General features: G+C 30.3%; 2 long non-coding RNA genes across 2 annotated transcripts; both read left to right on the top strand.

The window, feature by feature from the left end:
- Positions 1 to 519: 519 nt before the first annotated feature.
- On the top strand, positions 520 to 23,586 carry LOC125497004 (uncharacterized). The gene is made up of 4 exons (XR_007273509.2): positions 520 to 866; positions 17,421 to 17,579; positions 18,788 to 18,876; positions 23,293 to 23,586. It is a non-coding gene; the product is annotated as an uncharacterized LOC125497004 (long non-coding RNA).
- Positions 14,720 to 15,873, top strand: LOC125497003 (uncharacterized). Its single transcript, XR_007273508.2, has 2 exons — positions 14,720 to 14,932; positions 15,494 to 15,873. It is a non-coding gene; the product is annotated as an uncharacterized LOC125497003 (long non-coding RNA).
- Positions 23,587 to 23,778: the final 192 nt, after the last annotated feature.

Genomic DNA, 23,778 nt, shown 5'->3' with positions numbered 1-23,778 from the left:
ACATGCTCGCTCCATTTAACTAGTGATACCTGAACACAAATCAATCTTCAAGAACATGCTCGCTCCATTCAGCTGGTCAAATAGGGCATCTCTCATAAACAAAGGATACTTGTTCTTGATTGTTACATTGTATAGTCGATGCACAATCTCATACTCCCATATTTCTTCTTCACATACAACATAGGAGCTCCCCAAGGTGACGCACTAGGTCTAATGTAACTGTAACAGGTTTGTTTTTAAAAGGATTTATTAAGTGCTAATTATATTTATTGAGTTTATTATCTTTTGAAAAATCTTATATTATTTGAGATTAAGAGTATGAGTGTTTCTTTTTATCTTGTTTGTAATGTATTTACTTAATTGTATAAAGTTCTTATTAATATTATTATAATATATGTTGGGTTTCTTGCGCATTTATTGAACAGTATTTGATCAAATAGGAAACTAGAGTTGATTTCGCTTCTAACACATCTTCCTACTAATTTTGGAAACCTCAAAGTGCACACCCTTGTGGGCTTAATGAAGAAACAAAACTCCACCCTTACCCATTTCCATCTCGTCATTTCTAAAACCCAAAAATAAGAACCCCAACCCATAACTCCTTCTCCCTCCCCGTGTTTCCTCTCACATTGTAACTCCTTCCTCCCTAAAACCCTCGTCTCTCTCTCGCACATCTCCTCCTCTTTCAGTCCGCCGGAATTTCCTACCCCCTTGCTGCTCGTCGGAGCTTGCTCTTCGCTCGCTAGCGCTGCAGTTGTTCGAGTTCTCTCCCTCCTCCCTCAAAAGTCTCTCTTTATCTCCTCGTCAATCTCTGGCTGTTCGCGGCCGATGTTGCCGCGGTTGTTGTTGTTGCTCGCCGGTGAAAGGTGATCGTCGTGGAGCTGTTGTTGCTACTGTCTTAGTTTCCCCTCCCCTGTTCTTGTTCGTTGCTGTTGTTGTTGCCTTGCGCTTGCCGGCTTCACCGCTGACGTGTGTTGGTGGTTTGTAGAGTACTAAAGGTACCTATCCTCATGTATTGTTGCTATTGTTCGTTGTTGTTGTCTAATAGTGTTGCTACTATTGTTGTTGTTGCAGTTTTTTTTGTTGATGTTGCGTTGTTGTTATGTTCATTGAAGTTGTGGTAGCTGTGTGGAGTTATTGCTCTTGTTGTGTGCTTATTGTTGTTGATGTTTTTAGATTCTAACTAGTGGTGTCAATTCAGTTAACCAGTTCAGTTCTGGTTTAAACCAAACAGTTCAGTTGACTTCAGTTCAGTAAATTCAGTTTATTTTTCCAAACTTAATTGATTCAGTTTAAACTTTTTCGGTTTCAGTTTCAATCCATACAGTTAATTCAATTTTCAGTTAAGTTCAGTTCAGTTTACAATTCTCTTTTGGTTTGACCCGTACAGTTTTGGTTTAAACAGTTGGCTTTTTACGTATTACTATCAGTTAAACAGTTATTTTCGGTTCGGATTCAGTTATTTTCAGTTTTTTAAGGAAACCCGCATTGACTCGGGTGAAAGTTGATATCGGTTATGACGTGTGTTTCGGGCCTCGCTTCGGGTCAATCCGTTATTCATTGCAGGAAATTCCAATTCAGTTGGACTTTTATCACATAGGTTAAAGGTCGTTAAACTTGTCGAACACAACAATGGCACCAAGAGACGTATATATATTTGTCTACGAAAGGGCATTTTGAAGTTGCCATATTTTCTGTAAAATTATTTTATTAAATGTTCAACATTTGGCTGATATTGAAAAATTCAATTTCAAATTCTTCATTATTCTATAGTTTTCCAATGTGTAACTATCAACAACAACAACAACAACTACTACTACTACTACTACTACTACTACTACTACTACTACTCCTACTACTACTACTACTACTACTACTACTACTACTACTCCTACTACTGCTGCTACTGCTGCTACTACTACTACTACTACTACTACTACAACTACAACAACAACAACAACAACAACAACAACTACTACTACTACAACAACTACTACTACTACAACAACAACTACTACTACTACAACAACAACAACAACAACAACAACTACTACTACTACTACTACTACTAAAATAATAATTGACTAATTACTAAAGATTTTAAGTTGTTAAACCAAGATAACAACTACTAAGATCTATACTATTATCTAAAGCAGAAGAAAAAAGCTGACGTGTCAAGCTCACATTAACCGAGCAATTCTAGAGCTTCTCAAACTAAAACTCTCAATAAGAGTGTCCACGTGGCATTTCGGAATATAATGGCCGAAATTTTAATGAAAAATGCAAAAGAAATCGAAATTTAAGTTGATTGGTTTTTTAAGTTAGGCAAGTAATTTCATGATATCATATGAGATTTCCAGAAATCAAGGATATTCCATTTATATATTAATGTGATTGATGTTAATTATGGGTACAATTACGTAATTCAAATTAATATTAGGTTGGCCGAAAATTTTAATTGCCATATTGGGTATTTACGAAAATTTTACTAACCAGCTAAATACGGGAAGTAATTTAAATTATCAATCAATCTTAATTATTGTCTTCCTTAATTGTAATTGTCAACCAATCAGTTAATTTAAATTGATATTATCCGAAATTCTTAAAAAATTATTAACATGGTAATAAAATTAAGTTATCAATCAATCAATCAATATTTATTCTAATTGTCAATCAACAATAATTTTGGATTACGTGATTTTAGGGATTGATTCACTCCACATGGAAACAAGCAATTACAATCTTCAATCATGTGCAAGTTGATCGCCTAAATCAAAATCATTCCTAATTTGGATGACATGATTTTAGGGATTGATTCAATCAAGCTTTATTATGGAAATTCGTAATTTAATGATATTTTATTAATTTTCTTATAAAAAATCGAGTAAAAAACAACCTTTAATTTGCACTATAAATACCCTAATCATATTTGCATTTCACTACAACATCAAAAATTCATAATCCCTAAACACGTTTTCATACATCATTTGAGAAAAAAATATGACAAACATCATTCACGGTTTGCAACAACATCCAATTTTCTGTAGAAGATGATCAATTCACTCGCAACATCAAATGGGAAGATCAATTCGTTATTTATGGCTTGCGTGAATGAACTATTGTATCATATGTCACGTCATTGCTTAACATTTTTGCATGGGATTGCATTAGAGTTTTTTGTAACAATGTTTAATATTATTTGTCATCTTTATTTTTGTCGTGATTGTAACACAATTTGTCATTAGTTTCATTAGTTTACTCTATATCATTTTTTTTATATATATAAAATATATTATGGTCATAGTTTTATTTTTTGCAAAGATATTATGGTCATAGTTAATTTGTATGAAATAATGTAAACGACATACTAGGAAGCTAAGGAATTTACAATTTTTTATTATTATTACATTCCCAAAATTGTTGTAAAAAAGAAGAGGGTATATTGTTGGTTCATTATCCTCTACAAATAGAGTATTTAGTTCATTAATTGATGTATTAGAGTTTCTTTAGAGATATAATTGCCTGATTTATATGATCCGTCCATATTATGAATATGCATATAGTTTACAAGTAATTTTGTGAGAAGTATTGATCTATGGTTCTGTATTGAGGTGGATATCTTTGAGTTAAAACTACTAACTAATGTTAAGAGAATTATTGCTATCAATCGTATAGGTTGTCAACATGAATTTTAGCATCATTTGCCATCTAATGTAAATTCAAGAAACATTACTTCTAGAATCTATCCATCAATTTCCAATTTCGATCACTAAACCACTTATACATACACCTACACATACATAAAAGACACCATGTTCCATATCACAAATTACACATATTAATATTGAAAAAAATAACATGAAATTTGAAACTTAATTAATTTTGTTTATGTGTCCCTTCTATGTCGAGAAACTAAACACAAAAATGTCCATGAAATTGGAGTTATACAAGATCTTGGTGTGAATTGGCCTATATGACGGGTGATGTTATTAAGATATGACTTTATATCATTGTTTGCTAGGTGAAATATAAAGAAGTTAAAAGGATTAAGTTAAATATTGGGGATGTTGCTTATCTTACCCATCAATTAAGTGAGTATTTGAGTAATAATTATTAGGAACAAAATTTATATAATTTTTCATGATAAGTATCCAAAACTATATTTTGTATATAACTCTTAGGCTGTCTTTTTTTTTTTCTTATCAGTAACAAAAATTAATAACAATAAAAACTTGCTATTGTTTTACGCTTATTCAAGTGTGACTTCAGTATCGCTACCTAAGTAAAAAAAAGTACTTACATCCTTTTAAGTTCTATTAGTAAGATATCTTTTCGGTGAATTACTCCTAAGAGATTGTAATTAGATGGCAATGGATTTAAATTATCAATCAATCTTAATTATTGCCAATGTTAATGATAGTTTTCAATCAATCACTTAATTTAAATTGATAGTATCCGAAATTCTTAACAATCACCTAAATCATGTGCAAGTTGATCACCTAAATCAAAATCATTCCTAAATTGAATTACGTGATTTTAGGGATTGATTCAATCAAGCTTTAATATGGAAATTATCAATTAATGATATTTGTTTACAATTACATAATCAATCTAGGACAATAATCACGTGATTGATATCATATATATATCAAACTTTGCATAAATTAGGGAAGTAATTCAAGCAAGTTTTCAAATTCAAAATCAAAAGGACCGGTGAATATTAATTATAAATACACGTTTTATGTGGTGTTATCTCCCTCCGGTCTTTATTAGTTGACCGGTTTTTTTTGCACAAAGTTTTAGGAAAAACTAACAATGTTGTAGGACATAGAAAGAAAGAGAATCTATTATTTTATGTTAAAGTTGAATGTATGTGTGATGGAAAGTAACTGGTTCATTCCGAAAATAGAAACAAAAGAAATAGGTAAACTAATAAGAGACGTCCAAAAAAGAATACGGGTAAACTAATAATGACCGGAGGTAGTATATTATAATTCACGAAAATCATGAAAAATATCATGAAAGATGTCCATATAATTTTCACTTCAAGAGTTAATATTTGGAGAGAGAAAACACTTCAAGAGTTAGTATATCTATCTTATACTATTAAACAAAACCGTGCAGATTTTAGAAGTATTTTCAAATATGTTCACTACATGACGAACTCAAGTTATTACAAATCAAATGATTCGAATGATAAGTGAACGTTCAAATTTGTGAAGCATTTCCATTGTTTGTCTTTGACAACATGATTTCAAGGACATGTTGAGAGAAATTACAACTATATACGAGAACATTTAGTTTAGTACAGTGTATCTCAAAAAATCTGCTAAATATATAGTCATTACCCACAAATTTCAGTCAGATTTCAGTGAACCTTAATTTTGTCAAGTATATTATAAAATTACAATTAGTATTGGATGCATCTGATGTATAATAAATTATTATTAGTAGAAATATTCACTTTAAGTCAAAATGGATCACTTTTAAGTCAATATAGGTCACTTTTAGGTTAATATTGGTATTTTTAAGTCAATAAGTAATCTTCAGACAAGTATTTTATGCGGTAAATTGATGACTATTGAAACATATTGGACAAGCTATAAAATTATAGGTAAATGCTATAAAATTATATGATTAAAATTATTATTTTAAAAATATCTTTAAGGCTATGTTTGGCAAAACTGACTGAAATGGAGCTGAAATTGATAAGGTGGCTGAAACTGATTAGGTAGCAGCTGAAACTATTAAGGTGTTGAAACTGATAAGCTAGCTGATTGCGTAACCTGTTTGGTGATATAATTTATGACTGTAGCTGAAATATCTTTTTAGACTTAAAAAAATAAAAATAAAATATCTTTTTAGGCTTAAAAAGATAAAAAGAAATAATAATAATAAAAAAATTCAGCACCTGTTCTCAGAAGCTATATTTTACTCCAACTCAATTTTAGTCAAATTTTGGACTTAAATTTTATTTAAGTTCCTCCATCAAACACTACTAATCATATAAGGTGACTTAAAATAGTAGCACCTTATCATTTAAGTCACATGAAATGCTTCTGCAAACATAGCCTAAGTCTTTTAAAAACATGGGGTGAATATTAAATGTTGAACAAAACGTGAGGGTTAATTTAGTTTAACTGAAACTTATGGCTCTACATTGGAAAATTGGTTACCAAAATGTGAGAATTCAACTTGCCGCATAAAGATGATCATGTTTTTTCTTGGGCAAAAGTTACAACTAGGACAAACAAAGCAAATGGAAAACATTCAATATATGATTCATTATCTTATAGTTTATCAACTTTTGACGAAATCAGAAATATGTGTATGTATTCAATATTGTTAAATTAAAATATTTTAAATTAAACAAAAAGTTTCACGTGTAAGTTCAAAAGTTGCGTGAATAGTTGAAGAGATTTCTGTCTATTTGCTTTGATTGTTTAGTTTTGTGTAAGTTTTTTTTATTGTTTTGATTGATGAAATAGAATGATATGAGATATATAGAGGTGGCAAAGAAATAAGGGAGTAACAAGGAGTAGAGGAGAATAGAACACATGATAATTGATTAGAAGCTATACTGATGAGGTATCATTTTATTGATATTTAATATCAATTCTACAGTTTAAAGTTTTGATGTTTACTATAATTGTGATTAAACTGAGAGAAGAGTTGAAGAGAGAGGATGAACGAGAAAGAGAATAGCAAAGAAGATGATAATCACCATTAATTCCAAACTATTCTGGTATGTTATAGGCTTTTAGCTCACGTCAAACACAATCTCATTTTTTTTTTTTTATGTTTTAGGGTCAAGGAAAGTTAGTTAGTTTTGTGAATCAACAATGCATAATGAAAGAGTTTGGAGAGTTACATATCGTCATTGATTGCCACAACTTATATAGTATATCAGTAGGAGTAGTATACAACAAAGGATATAGTTTCCCATAAAAAAAGAGGATATAGTTTACAAAAGGATGAAAGTCAACTATGAGAAGATAAACTAAGAAGATATATGCGCTGAGATATCTAACTAATCTACTGAACAAGATCAGTACAACTATTATTAAGATACAAATAACAATATGATATTGTTTGACATTTGGCTAAGACTTTGGGCTTTACTCATGTGGTGTTGTAAGGAGATGCACGATCTGCAACTCTATTTATAAGGATCTGTGATGGTGCTGCTTTTATTTTCCTAAGTTTGTGATGAAAATTAGATCTGTTATGTTAATCATGTATCTCTCTAGATCAGTTTTCATTGAGGGTGAGTTTTATGTAGTCATTTCTAGAGTAACAAATAGACGGGCCTCATCATTCTAGAACATATAATATCACGATTAATGTTGTATATAAGGAAGTGTTCCAAAACTTATGATTTAGTTTTACTATCTGTAAAAATCGAAAAATATATGGGTATGGGTGAGTTAGTGTAATCTTTTATGTAAAAACTTATCGAAAATATAAAAATCGAAATTGTCAAATAAATTATAGAATTTTTTTCCTATTTGCAATCTTCTTATGTATATGGGTGAATTACTGTATGTATGTTAAGATAAATATATTACTTACTAAATCTAGGCCTAAATAACTTAATAGATTTTAAAATTCAAAGTCATTTAAGCCCATATTCATTCTTTTAAAAAAAAAGGAATTGTCAAATAAGTTATAGAAAATTTTTCAAATTTTGTAATCTTTTTATATAGGTGCATTATTAAGGATATCTATTTTAAGATATTGTTCTAAATTTTATATGAATTTGAAGATTTAAAAAATCTATTACTAATTATATCGTTATTCAATAACTCAATAAATTTTTGTAAGAGAAAGTTGTTTAAGTCTATATATTCAAAATTTCTTTTAACAGTTAACTAATTATTTAAACAAAACTCATACTTGGTTTCAAAGTGAATTGAAGTCATTGATTAAATGATAATACCACAATCAACTTAGCTCACAACTGATCTAAATTCTTTTTCAGTAATAGATTGAAGTCTGCTTTATACCTTCATTAGCACCAAGAATGCTAAAATAAAAAATGAGTAGAATGAGAAATCTAAAGCATGCTAAATAATAGCAACATGCAACACAAATAGCAGCTAAAGAATTCACTATTAACACAACCAAACACGACGGATAGAGGAGGAGCAGTGGGGGAGAAAACCACCAGCAATCGTGAAACTTTTCTTAACTTCTATTTACTTTTTTAAAGTTTTTTATAGCTAATATAAATTGTTCTTGAATTTTTTTCTTGATATTCTAAAAAGAAAATGATGAAATTTTTATTATTCCTATTCTCATATCAAATTTTTTATCTATTTACTTAAAGTAAATACATTCGAAATGTGTCATATTTGAAAATGTCATGTGTCACATAGATAATAATGTCATTATAAGTTGATAATATGAAAAATAATCATCAGATAAATGTTTGTTGTATATAGATTTGTAAACATAGATGTAGTTAGTTTTGCCTCCATAGATTTACAAAGTTATAATACAATAAGATTGCAAAAGGTATAAGGGCCTGTTTAATTTGGTTCGTTAAGTTGGGAATGGTATGGATATTCATACCAAGTGGTATGGATTGAAATCCCCATACCAATGTAAAATTGTTTGGTTCAATTTTGGAATGGATACTATATTCATTTATGTTGTTTGGTTCACTTTTGGAATAGATTACATCATTATAGGTTAAGTTTTGATATTTGATTACTTATATTTTATACAAATATCTTTTGAATTATAGAACAATTGCAACTTTTTATCCTCTTTTAAAAATTTTGGTATATGTAATTTTTTTAAAGGTTGTTATGTGTAAATAATACAAAAAAACAATGAAATAAATTACGTGTAAACTAATAAAAAAACAATGAAATAAAAAAACTATATTAACCTTTGAAGCAAAATATGGGAAACAAAATCTGTAAAAAGAATATATTTTCAAAAAGAAAAATCTGGGAAACAAAATCTGTAAAAAAAACCGTTTTTAAATAAATAAATAAATACTAGAAAACCAATTTTATCAACATAAAACAACCAAAAGCAAAAATGACGAGAAGATGAATGAGAGAAATCAAGTCTGCTAAAAGATGACAAGGTAGTCCAATATCACCAGAAAATACAAAAGGAAGACGACTACGTTTGAAAGCTTTTCTTTCTTTTCTCTCCTAATTAGGGTTTGAAACTTGAGGGGAATGAAGTTACAAACTTAGGAGGGGGAGAGATTGAGATTCTAGGGGGATGTGGTGGAGATAGATACCCTTGGGTATGAGACTCTACCCTAAATATGCCCCAACAAACAATATAATGGATTTCATTCCATTCCATTCCATTAAAAATATCCCAACCAAACACCCTCTAAGTGTTAGTTCAATAACAATTAATTATCAGGAATATCTTCTATTTAGATAACACGCGTGATGTTCAATCAATGAAGTGTACACCAACACCATATGGAATAATTAATTTGCTACATCACAAAGGAGAGGGGTTGAGTGAGACTATAAAATTTGGGAGTGGAAATAGTTGCATGAAGGAGTGACAGTAATAGTGCATAATATGAATATCATTTTATTTGAACATCTAAATGAAGCGATGTGTTAAGTGAATACTTTTTCATTGGATAGGTTGAACTATAGTGTTAGAGACTTTTCATAGTATTTTCTTTGTATATCTTGCTTATGTACAAATTTTTTGGTTACGGTAAATATGTAAAAGAAATTAATTGATTTGTATAGATTTTAAATTTTTATTTTTACATTATTTTTTTAGGTTTAAATTACCTAAACTATGTACTATGCTTTACCTTACAAGGGTTTAAACCTTCTAGAATTTTTTGTTGTTCAATCTATTATATAAGGTGATGTAATTACACCATAAATAATTAGTTAAGCAAAAAACTTGAATAAAATTAAACTGAAAAATTGCTTTCAAACCGTCAAAAACGACCTACAAGTAAAGAGCTTTGAGCATTCTGAGAATCACATCAAGTGATATTAGTGAAGACATTTTAATTAGTAAGCAATGCAATAGCCAATAAGTATTGATTTACTTATTGTTCTTAGGCTGGTGTTCATAAATTGATATTTTTTTGGGCCCAAATTCCAAACTTGATGTGTTGAATTTCCTTAAATATAATAATTAGATTTATAAAGTTATAATACAACAGGGATTGCAAAAGCTATAAGTGTTAGTTCAACAAAAATTAATTTTCAAGAATATCTTTTATTTTAGATAACTCGCACGGTGTTCAATCAATTAAGTATCACCAACATTAGATGAGTTAATTGATGCTATATCATAAAAGAGAGGGGTTGAGTAATAATAGAAATTCAAGAGCAGAAATGGTTGCATGAAGGAGTGCCAGTAGTAGTGAAAATTGTCATTTTATCTGAACCTTTGAATGAAGCAATGAGTTTAAGCGAATATTTTTTCATTAGATATATAGGTTGAATTATATTTTAGAGAATCTAATAAATGATTCTACAAAATTAAATAAAAGAACAACCAAAGTGGTACACTATACTATAGGGTACCATTCTATTTTTTTTATTGCTTATTAATAACAAAAAAAATTAATAAATTCAGTCAAATTCATATAAGTTCACATAAAATCTAATAAAAATTAATAAGTCTGGGTAAGTTCAGCAAAAATAAGTAAAAAATAAAGTTTGACGTAATCATAAAATAAGGTCTAATCAATTCGGATAATTTTGTTCAAATAAATTCGATTAAGATTGAGTGCATGTAATAGTGCAAGTTGTCATTTTATCTAAACCTCAGTCCTCAACTCTTAATGAAGCAATGGGTTAAGCCAGTATTTTTTCATTAGATAGGTTGAACTATAGTGTTAGAGAATCTAACAAATGGTTCGACATAATATTAACCATAAACTTTTCTCTTCTTGCAGCATTATGTGTAGAAATAAATGAGGTATTGTCAAAATAAATATCTCAACGTCATACTAGGAAAAAAGGAAGCTTATATTGACAAAATAACGTGAAAGGTTTTCAGATTTCTTTGATTGACAGCAAGGAAGGAACAATTTACCACATATATGTCAGTTTTCGTACAGATATTCTATGTGTTTCGTATAGTTATAGAGATTGGCAGAAACTGTAGATAAAGTAAGAGAGACTAAAGAGATCATTTGGATAAATTATTTGTATTACATATGAACTCAAAATAATTATTTTGAAGTCATGATAAAATAATGTAAAAACAATTGAGTATAATTTAATCGGTACATTCTATACGATATTCTATGATATTTATCATTTTTTCATAAATAAAGTATAATAATATTTTAAAATTAGGAGCAAAATTGATAATAAATTGGCCTTTATCCATATGAGGCATTAGGAAAGCATATAACTTCCTACTTATGTGATTATAAACTAAATCTAACAAAAATTATAATTATGATTATATTATTGCACACGCGATCTTGCCTTTTTAGTACCAAGGATTTTATATTATCCAAAATTATGTTATAATTTATATGATGATTGGAACGTAACATATTAGTTAATAATAAATTTTACAATAATGTTCGAAAATCAAAATATACTACTTAATGGGAGAATTCAACTCTAGAAGGATGTATATACGAAGTTCAATCTATATGATACAATGAACAAAGCCAAGGAAGGATGTATTATCATATAGATTGAACTTCGTTTATTGAGAAAAGCCAAGTTCCAAATTATGCAAAAAATAATAATCATAACTTGCTTATGCAGCTCCTATCAATCAAGGAAATAATTTGCATACATGATATAATTCACGTATTGCTTATTGACTAAAAAGAAAATAATCAGTAAGATAATATAATTTATGTATGTGTTTTAGGGAGTTGAGGTTTACATATCAACATTTATTTTTGAAAATATAACTTATACTTTCTGAATAATTCATTTACCGGAATTAAAACTTATAAGGATCTATCATATGTTGATACGTGGTCACGAGCCATTTTGCCAAAAAAACAAAAAAGACATTCTTTATGCAGCTTGATTTTTTGCCACATATATGGCATGTCAGTTAAACAATATTATTAGGAAACTCTTGGAATCTCAACAAGAGAAAATATACGCAACAATTAAGCTAAATAAAGTTAGGAGCTAATTAGGTGATCAGTTAAATAAGTATATATTAAGAAAATAATATGAGAGAGTATTATACTTATTATTCGAAATAAGTCATAACTCAAAATCGTATAACACATTTAGTGGCGGATCCAGGATTTTACAGCTGGTGAATCACCACCGTCCACAACAAAATGTCAATTAATAATCAATACATGAATTCAAAACTTCATAAAAAGGTTCACTCTATAAGTAATACCCCGATCCTTTTTTTCGAGATTTAAACCATATTCATAAAAAAAATGTGTTTTTATTTAAAAAACCATAATAAAATTAAAGTCGGACTAATACAAGATACTCAAAACACGAGTTTTCAAATATAAAACTACAGATTAGCTAATTTCAAGCCAATGGGTACATTGTTCCATAACTTTTCTAATTTTATCAATTAAATCTTAGTAGAATACATTACCTCCTTGCAAATTAACAAAAACCCATCAACAAATTTCAAAATCAACAGAAAAAAATGTATGCAAAGTGAATGGAAAAAAGGCAAATGCAGATTATTGCAAACAATGGTGTCCAATGGATGGCCTAATGCAATGGTGGTGCAAGGCAGCAAGATATGGAGGTGAGAGGGATTGTAGGTAACGGGAACAAAAGTGGCTTAATGGTTGAGTACGAGATATGGTCAAATTGTGTGATCTAATCTATCCTTTAGATAAAGTAGTACTCCCTCCATTTCCTAAAGATATTCCCTCTTTCCGTTTAAGTCGTTTCCAAAAGATCTTCCCTTTTTTACTTTATTCCTTATTTGGAATTTTTTTCTCCTTTTTACCCTCTCATATCCCTATCATATGGTCCACCATTACATTATTAATCCAATTTTACTTCCTTTCTCCCTCCTACTTTAACCCATTTTTATTTGTTTATTTATCTTAACCCTTTTCTCTCTCATACTTTACCCACCCCACACCCCACACAAGTGGATCCTCCTTGGTATATGTATGAACAGTAAAAATGAAGATCTTTAGGAAACTGAGGGAGTAGGCCATAAGCGAAAAAAATCAATCAATTTTTTTTATAAGATTAATAATGGGTCACGTGATCCACAATGATATTAACTACATCAACTGCTAAACACATGGGTCATAAGCCATTTTCAAGGTAAATAATACATGATTATAAAACTTTAAATCACAAGATACTATTTCTACAATGATTTAGGAAAAACAACATAAAATCTTAAATTTTTGGAACAAAATTTCCCGTACAATTTGCATAGGTCTAATAGCAAATTAAAATTAAAATTTATGTATATACTTATTTTTCATTCGTAACTAACTTTTATATCATCTATTTGATAGATGAACGAGTTAAATATTTTCACTCTGATTTTAGGGGAAATAACATAAAATCTTAAATTTATAAAAATAAAAAAATTCCCATGCAGTTGCACCTGTAAAAATTTAAAATCATGACTAAGTGGGCAACTACAAGTGGGTGGCCAAATATGATGCATCTATGGCGCAAGAGGTAGAATAAGACTTTCATAAGTGGTTGTTGAAACCGGCGTATGGCTGAGTGTTATTGGTGGTGCAAATTGTGATTTTATCTTAGACTCTATGGGAAGCAATAGACAGAGCAAATACTATTTCTATCAACTTTTTTTTAAAAAAAAGGTGGGCCATGTGATCCACTATGGCATTAATACATCAGCCTAAAGACACGGGTTATAAGTCAGTTTCTAAAATAATCTCAATACATGATTATGAAATCTTAAATCACAAGTTAATATTCCCCACCATGACTTTAGGAGAAACTTCTTAAAATTTTCAATTTATAAGAAAAAATATTTCCCGTGCAGTATGCACGATGCACGGGAAGTTACTATTATTTCGGAAGCAATGCCGGAGAAAATAATATTTATCCCAAGAATGACACTAATCCCGTTTGACTTCGCTAAATTTTCTATCAGTTATCAGAGATGACAATTTCCTTTAATTAATGATTTTTTTTTACTATGACCAAAAATAAAAGTCAAGGACAAACTCTGTCTCATGTAGGCCTGTATCTTTGGATACCTGTTTTCAGCCATGGACAATTTTATATTGTCGTTTCTAGAGTTACAAGCAAAAAGGGTCTCAAGATCCTTTTGTTGGATGAAAAACATTGTTTGCGTGCAAATACGCCAAATGTAATTTACAAGGAAGTGTTCGCAAACATATATATAAATTGATTTGGGAATTTCATTTGTAATTTTTGTTCATCACCACTCATACTTTATGTTTTATGATTTTGTGTAATAATATGAGAAGTTAAGTCAATGTTATTATGTGACTTTCTTTACACATGTAATAAAACAATAAATACTCCCGTGCGTTATGCACGGGTCATAATACTAGTTATAAGAATATAAGATTATAAGATTATCAATCCATGTGCTAGGTCATCAATCCATGTCCTAGGTTATTCTATTTTTCTATTGGCTAAAGAATGATATCATGGATTATGAATTAGAACCATTGATCTAAGAAGGATTAAAATCTAACCCTTAATGTGTATTGTAACATAAAAGAGGAAAAAAAAGATGGATCCAATCTCATCCGTTGATGATTTTCATCCAACGGACGAGATTAAAGTTAAAAACCCTAACATTGCTAGATATAGAACAAGTGTATGTCTTCCACATCTTTCTTCATTCTGCAGTTTTTTCGATTATCACCTCTCCTCCTCTACTCTTTGCCATATCTCTCCGGTGCTTGAAAACAGAAAATCTCTTTTCCTCTCTTAGTGTCGTTGATTCACCTCCCTCTCATTTATGAAACCCTAACATTATTCAGGTGCGTTTATCTTTGTTCATTCATTTTTTATTTTGTTTTTCAAGTTTTTCTGTTTTTTTCAATTGTTTGGGGTTTTTTTATGTTTGTTCTTGCATTTTCCTTTTTCAATTTATCGGTTCTATTCAGTTTTATGATTTGCTTGTCATTTTTCGCTTACAATTTTATGAAATTTCTGATATATATGTGAACATGTGTGGATATATAATTTATGTTAGAATTTATAATTTTGGGTTCTTTTTACGAGAATGAAAATTAGATTTTTCAATTTTTGGATTCGTTCATGTTTGCTCTTTTATTTTTGTTTCCGTTCTTCGTTTTTTCGGTTCTTTTTAGTTTTTTTTATAGTGTTCTTTTTAGTTTTTATGTTGTCTTTTTATTTTCATTTTGGTTTTGACTTAATTATTGTTTTGGGGTGAACTCCCATGATTTTTATGAAGATATGGTAGAGGAGCTCTGCAAATATGGAGAAAGTACTATTTCCTTTTAAATTAACATTTCTTATGGCCATAGTCAGAAATTGTTATTGATCTTAGTTATGCTGTTATATCCAATCTTTGGCAGGTGTGTAATGTCTATGTAAAGTACAGGGAAGAAGTTCAAGTTGCTGATCTCTCCGTAATGTGGTTTATTATTTTCAGATATGCTTGGGATTTGGGAAGGACTTAGGCTGTATCATCAAGGTGGATTGAGATTCTTTTCAGATATGCTTGTCTGGATAATAAGCAATGCAGTAGATGTTGTGGTTTAGAATTTTCTTTATTTAAACTTTTTGGGAAATATGTACTACTTGAGTTAACTTTGTCTAATACACAATATCTTTATTTTGTATATACTTAACATTAATGAAAGTACAATAGATTTTGTAATTTATTTATATGTGTATTATCCTTTTATTATTAGTTGGAGATTAATATATTGTTAAGTACTACTGTTTTATTCAATATCGTAAATTTTTTATTTCTTTTGCATTATATAACTTCTCACTTGATTTTAGTACATATTTTAGTTCAGTTTATAAAATTGTAAACAATTACATATAACATATGTTAAAAAAACATAAAATATAATGTTTTCTTAAAAATATCTTAAAACAAGTACATGATATTCAAAGTTGAAACCGTCTATTAACTTTCCTAATTTTGTGTATCAATTGATATATACAATAATTCCCTTGTCTCAAATCTCATATTGTCTTTGCTCACTGGCTTCAAAACCAGTGAATTTCATTTGTTTTGCAACAAAGTGGGGGTGTAATATTAACATTTAACAAGTATGAATTCCATGAATTATATTTGAAGAATAATAACATTTCTTGTTATTGTCTTGTGAAAAATGATGTTTTTGATTTATTGAAATTAATTAGATCAATTTATGTACAGTTTAATACTGTTTTATTCAGTTTGATTCGGTTTAGTTTAAAACAGTTTTATTCAATTTTATGCCGTTCAGTTAAAAAACAGTTAGATTCAGTTCAGTTAAAAATAGTTTTATTCAGTTTGATTCAGTTCAGTTAAAAACAGTTTGAAACAGTTTTCAGTTAAATTCAGTTCATTTTCAGTTCAGTTCAGTTCAGTTTAAATCGATTTTTTGTTCAGTTAATTTCAGTTTGGTATGTTTTCGGTTGAGTTTCAGTTCAGTTTCAATTCAGTTAATTGCAGTTTACTTTAATCTGATTGACTTATCGGTTTTTAACTTTTCAGTTATGGGTCAATTCAATTCAGTTTATTCAGTTCAGTTGATCAACATTTTGCAGTTTAACCATCGGTTTTTAACCAAACTGACAGCACTAATTCTAACCACACATGTCATTATACTATGGAATAAGTTCATATTTGTGTTTGCTTATAGTTGAGAACAATTAATGACCTATATATCAAATAGTTATTTATCTTATTAAATTAATTTTCTGAATTATAAATTCAGTAGTGGAAAAAATTATCTGTCAGTTAGTAGCAGATTCGATTTTTATAAAACCGCATTCGAAAATCAATATAAAAAATTGGAAGGAAAGCTGGGAGGACAATCTGAAAGGACCGCATCAGATTTTAGAAACAGATACGATTTTCTATTAACTGATCCGGTTCATATGACTACATCAGTTGATCACCTTTTTTTCTCCAAACAAACCCGGATAACAATACCCAAAACGCGGGTCTTTAAATGTTTTAAGTGGCCAAAAGGACAAGGCCCTTCCCTCACATCATTCATCTTATTCCAGCCTTTACTTCGCCACTCTCAATTCACCTATCTCACTTCACTCCTCTCAATTCGCTCTCACTTTCTTCCCCTAAATTATCGAGATATGCCTTTCTCTCTCCTATAATTTCCAATCTTCTTTTACCTAATTCAACCTTCTTTATTTATCTTTTCATTTTCAAATTTTGTCCTCAAAGAATTGAATTTCGGTGAGAAATTGCTAGAAAAAAAGGGGAAATCGAGGGTTTTGATTTCGCGTATTGATTTTTATTTTGTTGTTTCGATTGTGGAGGTTTGATTGAAGTTGAAGATTGGAAGAGAAGATTGTGGTGGAGCGAAGTGGTCGGAATTTTCACAGACCCAGCACGAAACCCCATCTTCGGAATTTTTGGAATTTTCGTAGACCCATCTTCTCTATTAATGCCAGTGTTTTCTTCTTCACTCGGTGTTGGTTAGTTTCTTTGTTAGTCTCTCATTATTTCTTGATTTTTGTGTTTTTTTGCTTCATTTGTAGTTGCATTTGCTCAATTGTAGAATGGAAAATTAAGTTCAAATTCTGTTAATTGTGAGTTAAAAGGATTGATAATTTAGAACTTGGGTATGTTGGGTTGTTGAATTTGAGCATATTAATTCCATTTTTGTTGGGTTGTATGAAGGTTAATGTAATTTTACTAATATTCACTGATTTTTTAAATTATGAGTGTTTTTTCTTCCTTTGTTGCAATTTGTATTGTTAGTGATGTGTTTTGGATGGTTTTAAACTATGATGAGTTTCAATTATGTATATAGGTATCAGTATATTTACATTGATGAATCATGAGAGCTCTTGTATAGTTTCCTTTTTGTTGACAACTTTCCAGTTGAGCGCTTCCTTAGTAAAACAAATTTGAGCTACATATGCTAGCTCTAGTTCATTGTATGGATTATTCTTAGATTTCATCATTTGAACTCCTCTTGTTCTTGTTAGCCAGTTTATGCACTATTCTTTGGGATATTGATCTTGGCTCCAGTTGAATTGATCTTAGTGATCTTAGAGAAAAGAGTAGGAACAGAGATAGAGACAAAGAAATGAGTGGGGACAGGGATATGCATAGGGATAGAGAACGTGATTGTCATAGCTCCCCATATAGAGAAAGGAGTGAGAGAATGGAATTTAGACATTGATTTTTGTTGGTTTCTGTGAAAAAGTATAAGATTCCTCCCTTGTTTTCCTGATGAGTTTGAGATGTGTTTTTCTAATTTAGACGGCGGGATTATGATGAAGACAGAGAGGACAGGCACAAACGTAGTTCTTGATCTCATTCTAGGGCTATATCTTATCTTAAATCAGGTTCACGCTCTCGTTCAAGGTCAAGATCACGTTCTCGTTCTAAGAGCTAAAAATTCCTAATCTCTGACCCAATCTTTTCATGTTCCTCTCTAAAATCGTTATAACAGCTGATGGTAATAAGATGTGTTGATATTATATTGCATAGAGTTTTTGTGGTTTATACAGGTAGCTCGGGCAGTATCATATGTTATGGATGCTATTTAATACCTGTTCTTGTGTAATTTGTCCTAATTCACTGGGCTTCGCAACATTTTGTTCTAAGTTTGAGTATTATCTTCTCGATTTCATATGATTCTCCATTTCTAAAATATTCTTGATATATGGTTTAGGTTATCAACGACAAGTTTGGCATTGTTGAGAGTCTTCCTGTCAGACTTGAGAAGGGTGCTAGCTATGATGACATTAAGGTTGCCATCAAGTAAGCTTTCATTATCGCCATCTCATCTCATTTGTTGTGCAATATGATGCCTAGTGGCTTAGTATGTATGTTGATGGTTATTTTGGGTCATCTGAATTTATGAATTTAGTTTTTCATCTCCTTTTGTGGTTATTAGGCGGAATCAAAAGCAAACTTTATATTGGCAACTATGGCGTTTAAACAAGGAGTAACTTATTGTTAATATTGAAGTTATACAATTCCATCTCACATAATATGGCTATATTGCACATTTATATGCACTAGTTTGTTTTGTTTTCCCAATATAAAGATGAGCAACATCATATACATGTGTTTGAGTTGACACTCCGATCATCATACAATTCAGAACTGTATATGTGCGACAGTCGTAGCAGTATCTGGCCAGATGTGTTTTCCTTGCATGTTTATGTTTCAATTAGAATCTTATTGTAGTAGTTGCTTGCCTCTATTGAGGATCTGCAATCTCAAGTACAACAACAAGGTATTTTACACGATAGCACATCTACATGATGGCTTCGATCGGTAGCAGCCACAGCTCCTCATGACTCCTCATGACACTGTGAATCATGCTGCAAGATATGTTTTCGTCAGCAGGTTTCGAATAGAATGTTTAAAAAGAAAATCATAATGGAGCCATTACCCATACAGATTTTTCAAGTGTATATGTCTTTGAGACCTCTTCAATAATGGTTTGGCATACTTCTTTTTGTGGAATACTTATGTATATAGTTATAGTTGAGTATGATACTAAAAATATAGTAAATATTGAAATGTATCTAATTATTTATGTTTATGCTTCAATTGAGCATAATATGCTTAATAAAATGATTATTGATATATATTATTCATTTTGTATTTGATTAATAATGAAAGAATGCAAAAAAAATAAATTGTGTTTTTGAGGTGGTCAACCATTGCGGTTTTGACCCAAAACCGCAGCAGTTAATCATTTACCGTTGATGTTTTCGGTCAAAATCGTAGTAGTTAATAGATTAACTGATGCGGTTCTAATCATTTACTGATCCGGATTTGGATGGGATCGGTAAATAAATGGATCTAATCTGCTGCAAGCCCAGCTGATGCGGACCAAAGCCGCATCAGTAAGCACAATTTTGACCGCATCAGATGGGCTTTTTTCCACTAATTACTGTTGTTTGAATTAGTGGGATTGCGTATTATATTAAGAAAGTTAGTTATGTCAGTTTTACCTAAACGGATATTAATTGTGGAATGGTGATTGATAATTATTAAACGTTTGTGAGCTGAATCATGGAATGGAGTTATAGAATGGAAAGTAATTATATTATGGAATTAAATTTGTTAGTAGTTGACTCCTAATCCAGAATCTCAATTAGAATAAGGAGACTTATATTTAAAAGGAAGTAATTGAGCAATTCTTAAGATGAGGAATATTTATTATTAATTAACGTTAAGAAATTGGTTATAGGTTAACTTATAATAAATATCAATATGTGAATATTGTTTATTGGCAAGTCTAAGGAACTTTACATGTTTACAAGTATCATATCAACTAATCTCTAGTTCTAAAACTAGTTTTGGTAGTTCTGTTAATTTATAAGTTAAATTGTAATCATAATCTATACTAATATATTAAAAGGCGTTCCTAAACAAGGAACGGTGCCACGTGGCACTCTCCCTAAGTTCATTTTACTCCATGTAATTCTCATACAACAATAAAATTAGAAATTGTATAGTGTAGGATTTGATCCCATGACTTCAAGTTTATATACTAAAGTTTTAACCACTAGACCAAGTGATATTTAGTGTTATCATTTCAAAGTATAATATTAATAAATGAAAATTTCTCTTACCCTGAGCATAGCCCGGACCTAATAACTAGTTTAATCGATAACGAGAGTGAGTTTGATTAAGATGACTCATGCTAATGGAGTTAGGATATTATTAGTTACTAAGAGATAATCTAAGTTCCTTTGGTTCTTATGTTGATAGGGTGTTGTTAATCTCTAAATAGTATTCACATTGATAACTATTATAGTAACATGTGAGTTAATTTGCTAAACCTTAGATAATGTCTGAGTCATTACTAGAATGTTCCCAAATTGGTGAGTATAATTATATGGAGTTGTGTTAATTAGATGAAATTTTATACTAAAAAAGTGCTGATCAACTATAAGAGTTAGTTTCTAATAGAGTGTATAATCTGATTGAAATTGTTCAATGAGTTGAGTATCATATGAATAGGCTTTAGAGATTTTTTCTTACATGAAGTTAGAAAGAGAATTAACTAGTCCTTGTCAATAATATAAAGAGTACTTGATATTGTTTACCTAATGAATAACTATATTATTAACGAGGTGTCTCAAAAAGGATTCAATATACCTGGAGTGTGGTGTCTCAAAAAGCTATAAATGAAACAATATAATAAAGTTGGACTATTTGACTAGTGTTCTTTAAGGTAAATTAGTGCGTGAGTTTAACTTTATAAATAAATATAAGTTGTGAAATACTTTAAAGAACACTCACTTAGCTAATGAAATCGTTTTTGAATTAGTAATGAGATAAACTCGGTCTATATGATTATGGGGGTGGTTTGTAAATGAGTTTGTTGTTGAATCTTTTATTTGGAATTCAAGTAATGGTATGGTATGAATCATAGTTAATTATTTCCTTTAATCAATTTTTGATTAATGTACCTGGAGTGTGGTGTGTAAGTTAACTCTCCTTGGTCATTTATAAGAGAGAGATCTATATATTGTAAGTGTTGTTGGGATTTGATAACTAATTTTAATGTCGAGATGAATATGGATTTATAAATATGAAAAGAAAACTAGTAACCTATCTATATGCATAAGCATGTGTTGTGTGGAATTGGCTTATTAACTCTCCTTAGTTAATTCTAAGAGAGAGACCTATGGTAATTGTTGTTGGTGCTTGATAACGGTTGTTATCATTGTTGAGTTAAATGTCGATTAATAATCATGAAGTATAAAAGAGTATAAACTAGTTATATACAAGAGTATAAGTTAGTGTGTAAGTGGTTTTGTAACTCTGGTTATTTAATCCTAACTGAGAGACTTTTGTCATTGTAATGGATGTGCTATTGAATATGATCGTGGATTAATTGTGATGTAATTTTTATGACTGGAATCGGATTGAACCTAAATGCCTAAATATATTTAACTTGAAATGCGTATGAAGGTACTATGACAAATGAGTATAGTTCATTAATGTAAAGTTCGTTAGTGTGGTTAGTTGTTCAAAAGATGATAAGAATTACTACTATTATGGGATGAGTTCCAAGAATGATGATTGTGTTATGAATGATACTGAGAAGTGATTTAAAGAGGAAAGTAGCCTCGTATGAGTCGACAGATGAAGTGACATGAACAGTACCCCCATGGAATGTGAACATTAGGGGGGTTCCCATAGGGAAACTTGCCCATTGTTCTGTGAGGCGATAATTGGGCGATATATCAAGTAATGTGAAACTTGTGGACGGCTGATTAAATCACCGAAAAAATGTACTCCGGACTAGTCGCAGTTATTTACCAAAAGTAAAGCGAATTGTTGGGTGACGACCCCCACTGTTGGAGTGTAAGCTTTGTCTCCTCCGCCACGTTCTCTTTCCCTTTAGTTAGAAGAAAGTTATTTCGATATTAGATTCCCCATAAGGAATCGTATCATGGTAAGTTGTTTCGTTATTGGATTCCCGATAAGGAATCATATCAGGTAAGTAATGAATCTTTATTATCATGGTAAGTTATACTGATGTTGGATTCCCGATAAGGAATCGTATCTTGTATTGGATTCCCGATAAGGAATCGTATCTTGTATTGGATTCTCGATAAGGAATCATGTCATGGAGTGTTGTCATGTTATTTAATTCTTGATAAGGAATTGGTAGTAAAGGTATAACAAAATGATTAATATAGTATTTGAAAGTTGCTATGTTATTTATTGCCTGATAAGAGTTTGTGTATAAGAGTGTAAGAAAATGATTTAGAGAGTATGAAAGCATAAGTTTCGATTTTTGATAAGAAATTAACTAAAGGAAGTAAACTATATTGCTTATATCAAAGTTGGTAAACTCAGATTCCTTGTAAGGGATCGTGATATGTTGAAAGATTAACTAATCAGGTTTTATATGATATATGTATCTGTTGTGATTGCTTGAAGTTGTCTTGTTGCATTTGTTGTTATGTGAATGGTGGTGTAGTACAAAAGAAATAATCAGATAAAGATATAATAAGTATGTGGTCAACAGGAGTTGATGTGATGCATGTTGTAATAGTATGACCATGGTGACTGTTGAGTCGTTTTTAAGTAAAAGCCAGCAAAGCATTTGTTAAAGTTATTTACGGGTTTGGTACTCATCTTTGCTGATGTGTATGTTGTTTTGTCAATTTTTGTGGCCTGTCACTTGGTGGGTGGCAGTATCCTAAATGTTTCAGGTTGATGTCGTAAGTTAATCTTTTGCAAGTTGAAACTAATATGAGCTGGGCAATGTTATAGTCGTTATTGAAGTGAGGACGCTCGACGTTGTAATAGTTAGCAATTAAATTAGTAATAACATAGATCTGTATTTAAGAGTCGCTAGCTAGTGCTCTTGATTCTTTGTTGGTTGTTGCTCCGCTAGAATGTTGAGGTTTTTGAGTTTGGATTTTATAAATTGAAATTGTAAACAGGTTTAAATTATTTCCCGCTTTAGGGTTGTCCTATTTCCAAAAGAAATTGTGCCAGATTTTCTATGGAAATTTATTAGAACGGATTTTGAGATTCAAGGTCGTATTGTAATAATTAATTTGATTAAATAGAATTGAAAATTGAGTTACACACTCTCCGATGTAGTTGGGTGAGTGTGATGCTAATAGTTTGGGTTATCTCGACTAGCGTCTCTTTCACTGTGCTTAATCCTTTGTA

Source organism: Beta vulgaris, chromosome 4, assembly GCF_026745355.1.
Source record: "Beta vulgaris subsp. vulgaris cultivar EL10 chromosome 4, EL10.2, whole genome shotgun sequence".
NCBI lineage: Eukaryota > Viridiplantae > Streptophyta > Magnoliopsida > Caryophyllales > Amaranthaceae > Beta > Beta vulgaris.
This window is presented reverse-complemented; position numbering and strand designations above follow the sequence as displayed.